We start from the raw sequence: 6,620 nt of genomic DNA, 5'->3' as shown, positions 1-6,620 counted from the left end.
TATATCCAGTCCTGACCAGGTGTGTGTGTGTGTGTGTGTTTGTATGTGTGTTTGTGTGTGTGCGTGTGTGCGTGTGTGATTCTGTGTATGTGAGTGTGTTGTATGCTATCTTTCAAAACAAGGACAGCTATGAGTATCTTAAATGAAACAGTGCAGATCATTCTCTATTATTGAACAAAAAAAGCTTAAATGAATATTTACACAGATTAATCATAAAAGTAATAATACAAGAAAAAAATTACTCAACTAAAAAATCTTTGGGAAGAAGAAAGATCAGAAAGCATGTTAAAACATACATATGCATATATACAATTTATTTGGTGGTCTCTTTTTTTTTTTTTTTTTGCTTAGAATGACTCGGGATGACTTGGTGGCTCAGTCAGTTGAGCGTCTGGCTTCAGCCCAGGTCATGCATGATCTCACTGTTGGTGGGTTCGAGCCCTACATCGGGCTCTGTCCTGACAGCTCAGAGCCTGGAGCCTGCTTCAGATTCTGTGTCTCCCTCTCTCTCTGCACCTCCCCTCTCACACTTTATCTCTGTCTCTTGAAAATAAATAAATGTTATTTTTTTAAAGTGATAATATGAGTTCATTGTACCCCTTTCAATTACATTGAAATGCAGAACATGAAACATAAAAGTTCACTAAGAGCTCAGTCTCTACAGACAACTACCATTCACATTAGGTGCACATTACTACAACTGTATTTTTGATTTGTTTATAAACAATTGTAGATGTACAAATAGGAATATACTAAAACCAATATATTTTAAACTACTAGCATTATTACTATTAATTTTTTTACAAATAGAGCAATATACATATTGTTCTATAACTTATTTTTTCACTTAATATACGGTCATCTTTCTGTGTAGGTATTTATAGATCACTCCATTCTTTTTTACTATTTCATTTTTCTCCCTATGTATGCAGAGCACAACTTATTTGACCATCTTTTATTGAACAACCATTGTGCTCTTTCCTTTTTTACTATTAAATATAATGCTATAATAAACATGTGTGGGGTGTGTGTGGGTGGGGGGGTGGTGAAGGGCAAGTTGAAACATTAGGTCAAGGATTTAAAGAATTTAAAGACCTGGATCCTGGGTGCTGCAGTGGGTTAAGCGTCCTACTCTTGATCTCAGCTTAGGTGATGATCTCACAGTTCATGGGTTTGAACCCCATATTGGGCTCTGCACTGATGGTGTGGAGGCTGCTTTGGATTCTGTCTCTCCTTCTCTCTGCCCCTCTCTGCTTGTGCGTGCTCTCTCTCTCTCTCTCTCTCTCAAAATTAAATAATAAACTTTAAAAAATAATTTAAAGATCTCATTACTAAGAGATATTGCCAAATTCTAGCCCCCAATATTATATCTATTTTTATTTCCTTTATGTTTGCCAGCAATAGCCACTATTATCTGTATTCTTAATAGCTCTCTCTATATATTTCTAAAAGCCTATGGCCTCACTAATACAATTAACAAATCTAGAGAAATAAACTAGCTGAGACATAAGAGCAAAGATGAATCCTACCGAAACTGTCAGTTGTGTTGCTAAGAAAGCAATTTGAGGTGTTCATGCCCTTAATAATTAAGTTTTGTGCTGTAAAAATATTGACTATACTTTATTTCTCTGTGTAACAACTCCCATAGTCTTCTGATAACCTTCATTACAGAAAGTTAATTGTAAGGATATTATGAAGAAACTTATACAGCACTATTATAAATCATAAAACAAATACACATCATCATGGAAATTTCAGGTTAGGTAATGCATCTTTGTACTTGCTAAGTGCATTTTTACAAAGTATATAAATCAGAGGAAAAAACATATACACATGCAGAGAACATTTTTGCTACTCTTTCACAACTGGGTTCAGATTTCCTGAGTCTTGTTTCATATCTATATCTATATCTATATCATATATAACTATATATATATCATATATAACTATATATATATCATATATAACTATATATATATATCATATATAACTATATATATATATCATATATAACTATATATATATATAACTATATATATATATAGTTATATATATATAGTTCCAGCCCAATAACTAAGTATCTGAGGATTATACAGATTTTTCATTGATTATTGTTCTAAATCCTGTAGACTTGTAAAACAATAATCACTTTCTATTCAGCTCATCAATCATAAAGAGTACCAACTCCTTACATAATGGGAATTTTACACAGATCTGGCATCCTTCAATTTAAAGAAAATAGGCAAGAAAAGATAATACATTTGAGGGTGTGGCTTAATAAATCTTTTAAGGTTAAGTTCTATAATAAAATTGTTTTTCAAGTAATGGTTACTCAGTCTTAAGTTTGCCATGCATTATGAATGTATTTCTTTTGAAGACTATATTTTTAAATGTAAATTTGCATGTTTTCCTTTTTAAAAGCACCTACAGCCTCAGAGTTCACCAATTCAGTTCAACTGAAAATATGCTAGAAACACTCCATGGGTCAAAATTTAGCAAATGAGTCCTCAGTAGGGTTTATCTCATTTTATGATATATGGTAAATAGTAAAAAGTAATTCCTTACATTCAAAAGTTTTCTAAGGGTTTACATGGTAAGTTTTTAGGAATTGCTTTTGAACGTTTCTTCTTAATTGTTTAAACTATTCATACCCTTTGCACTGGCTCCCTTTCTATGTCACCTCTGAAATGACAAAACGGTGAAATATACTATGTGGAAAAGATCTCCAAGATGCTTTGAAGCACCTTCTTAAACTGAATATTATTTCTAGATGTTTCATCATCATTTAATAGGTCATTTAAAGGTGTTTCCAAAAATACTCTTTGAAACATTCTTTACAGTCTGTCTTTCCCAGTTTAGAACAAATGTATCAACTGGTAGTCTAATGTTAGTATTGGACACTGTATGTCTACTATAACTTTTCATTTTTTTCTGTCAATAAGACAGATCTCCTCATACAAAGTTATGTTTGTGACATTCATAACTCATACAACAAGGGTTTCAAAGAACTGCAGAAGGTTATGTTCAGAAGAGACATCTCCTACAACAGATTGCTGAAGCAAACAAAAAGGGAGGTGGTGAAGAAGGCAGGAGTTTTTTGCCTCCTGCACTCAACATGCAGGTTATGGGGATAAAATGCAATTGAACATCTTGGGATGTAATGTTTTTCTAGATGTTCTAGAATCTCCTCCAATATTTGCATGTCATACAAAAATGAGAAAGAAAGAGTTTTTGCATTGGGGCATTAAGAAACAAACAAGAAAGAGAAAACAATATTTTTTGTTTAAAAAACGCTTTTTCTTTAGGACAGTACAGGAATAATCATGCAAAGACATCACTCAATATCAAAGGTACAAATCATATGGCATCAATCAAAATCATAATGCTTCTTTTGCCATCTGACTGGTGTTAATGTTAAACATGTCAATGAGAGCTCCTTCTCTGCTTGAGCTTCAACAAATTCATTGATTAAAATGATGCAAGTCTTTATGGAGAGGCTCATCCAAAAGCTACACATATATCCTCATTTCCCTGCTTCTAACATCCTAACCCAACAAGATGTACCATTTTGGGTAATTCTTTTCAAATGGTCATTGATTGAAGCTGAATCTATAAACATTTGCATGCCTTGTATGCTTAAAACTGAATAAAATATTGCATTTCCAGTGAAAAAATTAAGAATATGTGTATGTATTTAAGGGGATGTCAGTTCTGAGTTTTCCATATGTGACATTAATTCTTACAGGCAGCAATCATGAGATAATCATAAAGCAGTCCACTTGGCAAATTTCAGCCTTCATTACACTTGAGATATTTTGTTTTTTACTTTTGAGAGTTAAACTATGGTCAAAAATTGGCTATATAACTGCCTTATAAAGGTTCCAATGAACAATTATATTAAAGAAAGACTAACTAGAAAATAAAACAAGGAAATTTTTCATATTTATGAAAAAAATGTTATAAGTGACATTCTACTGGATGAGCTACTGTAAGTCCAATGATCTCTTGAAAGGAAGAATTTAATCATGTAAGGAGAACACATTCACATTTATGTAGAAATGCAGATGTTTACAACTTTTGGTGATAGACTTAAATTATATATGTAGCAATTAATTCAATTAATTATAAACTATTAAATATTTATATTCATATAAAATATTTCTCTTAAAATATCTTGCATATTTTAATTTTTAAAAAACAAGGAGAAAATTCAAGGAGATTTTTATTTGCTTGTTAAATGTGGCAGTATTGTTCAAATTATGTTAAAATTAAAGTAATAAATGCAGATTCTGAGCAAAGAAATTGAGAAATAAAGATGACTATAAAATAATATTTTATGAGAGCATTTGCATATGTTGGCATAGTAAAATGGCATATGTGAGTATTAGTATAGAGGTTTCTTTCCTTTTTTTAAATTAAAGACTATCATTATAAAAGAAAACAGTTGCAGTTTTTCAAAATATTTCTGACTTTCTATAAGAATAGCCATTTTCATAAAGTAGATTCAAATAACATTTAGTCTTAAAAACCTGAAAGGGACATTTTCTTGACAGTGATTTAGGAAGATTATGAAAAATTAATGGTGTCCTTAAAGTGTTAGAGAAATATATGTGAAGCAATGTCTCAGGAAAAAGTAGTAACATAGCAAAAAAGTGAAAAATATATACTTAATATACATGTACATGCAGTTATAAATATATGTTGGAATTAGTATCATACACTAAAAAAAAGGAAACCACATGTCAGAAATCCCTTCTCTGATCTTGACCAACCAAATATGTGTCACTTGAAGCATGCTCATTTGTCCTATGAAAATTTGCATTAGAAATTCATCCAGTAGGTCCTCAACATCTACTAATGAAAAAAATGAATGAGTCAAACACCTCTATGATTGATCATACAAGAAGTAACCTAGTATCATTTGTTTTTACTAATAGAAGCCATTAAGATAAAGCATCTGTACAAGGAAAAAGATAAGGGAAGGCCCATGAGTAATAAATGAGCAGTATGGTTATATAAAGAACAAATCATGACAGACAAACCTGATTGCTTTTTCTGATAGAAGTACAAAATTAATGAATAAAGGGAGTGCAGTACAAGTAATATATTTGGGTTTTCACAGAGTATTTAATTCAATGTTTCATAAGCTCTGACTTACAAAATTAATTCAAATTGGCCTGGAGATGATTATTCTCAGATGGTTTGAAAACCATTTAAAGAGCTGTAAACAAGGGGTAATGATAAATGGCAAAAGACAGAGCTGAGAGGAGGAGTGAACTGTCACTAAGGTTGATTTAGGTCTTGGGTTTCAGTATCTTCATTACTAACATGCAATATGGAATAAACAACACACAAATGAAATTTGAAAACAACAGTAAATTGGAAGGCACCATAAACATAGGAACAGTAAAATAGTCAAGAAGATGCAAGTGGGAACATAAAAAGGGACTATACAAAAGACTGCCCATGCTAAAAAGGCAAGTGTATGTTAAAAGAGAGTTTGGATTTATTATAAGCAAACAAAGCCAGACAAACCTGGCAAAACAGGTTAACAAAGTAAGTGAGCACAATCCCGTAAGTAATGCATTATGGAAACTCCTTTAAATAAGTATGCACAGATTCTGATGCAGGTCTCAATTTTGACAGATTTATAAATGGAAAGGAGTCTTGGATTATAGTTTAACTCAAATTCTGATGTTCGATATGGTACTCCAAATAGGATAATATATATCCTTAAAGAGTGACTTTACATATTCCATTCTCTATTTTTCTTCATATAGATTATCTGCAGAAAAAAAAGGCACTATAATTTGACTATTCTTTGACACTGAGCACACTTACAGGTCTTCTCTTCCCTCATGAGTGCAGGTGAAATGTATGTAGGGAATATCACCTACACAAAAGATAATCACGAAGGTAAACCTTTTGTAAATGACTTTTGGATTATCAATGGCACAGTGCTCCCTCTTTATCTGTGCAAATAATTGAGAGTCGATTGTACACACATATAAGGAAAGATAAATAGGAAGGCAAATGACTTCCATGAGAAGATTATTACTTTACTCCACTTTATCCCCTTCTATTGGATAACTCAACAAATTAGAGGGAATTCAGAGCACTGAAACAAAAATGATAAAGGCAATAAAGCTATCCACTTATGAGAGTCAATTAAATGAGCTAACCCATTGAGTCCATTTGACAGCCATGAGTGGTGTTACATGGGCAACACCTAGTTTTAGGCTGAAAATCTACAAGAGGAGAGGAATTCTTTTCATGGGATAAGAACAGTTTCCCTCCTCCTCTAATTCTCAGATAAAGAAAACTATGATTCAGAGAAAACATTATTGCCTAAGTATTGTTAACAATTTTGACTTGGACTTTTATTGTAGAACTATTTCTTAACGACTTAAGAACCAAGTCTTGATTACCCATGGGTAAAAAAAAAAATCCAAATTAGAAGATATTAGTGAAAATCACAGTGATTTTTGAAATTAGATAGACCTAGGTTTGAATATTGGCTCTGCCACTTATTTATATGTATGAATGTGATAAAAGCTCCACATCTGAAAAATAGAGATAATAAATTTAACTTAATTCACAAATGTGTTAAATGAGAAAAT

At 31.9% G+C, this 6,620-nt stretch overlaps 1 protein-coding gene across 6 annotated transcripts in view; it reads right to left on the bottom strand.

The window, feature by feature from the left end:
- The window catches only part of ERBB4 (erb-b2 receptor tyrosine kinase 4), a 1,148,410-nt gene that overhangs the window by 666,037 nt on the left and 475,753 nt on the right, over positions 1 to 6,620 (bottom strand). The gene's annotated exons all lie outside the window — the stretch shown is intronic.

The sequence above is a fragment of the Neofelis nebulosa genome, chromosome 2 (genome assembly GCF_028018385.1).
Source record: "Neofelis nebulosa isolate mNeoNeb1 chromosome 2, mNeoNeb1.pri, whole genome shotgun sequence".
Lineage (NCBI taxonomy): Eukaryota > Metazoa > Chordata > Mammalia > Carnivora > Felidae > Neofelis > Neofelis nebulosa.
Note: the sequence above shows the minus strand (reverse complement) of the source record. Positions and strands in the feature narration are given on the sequence as shown.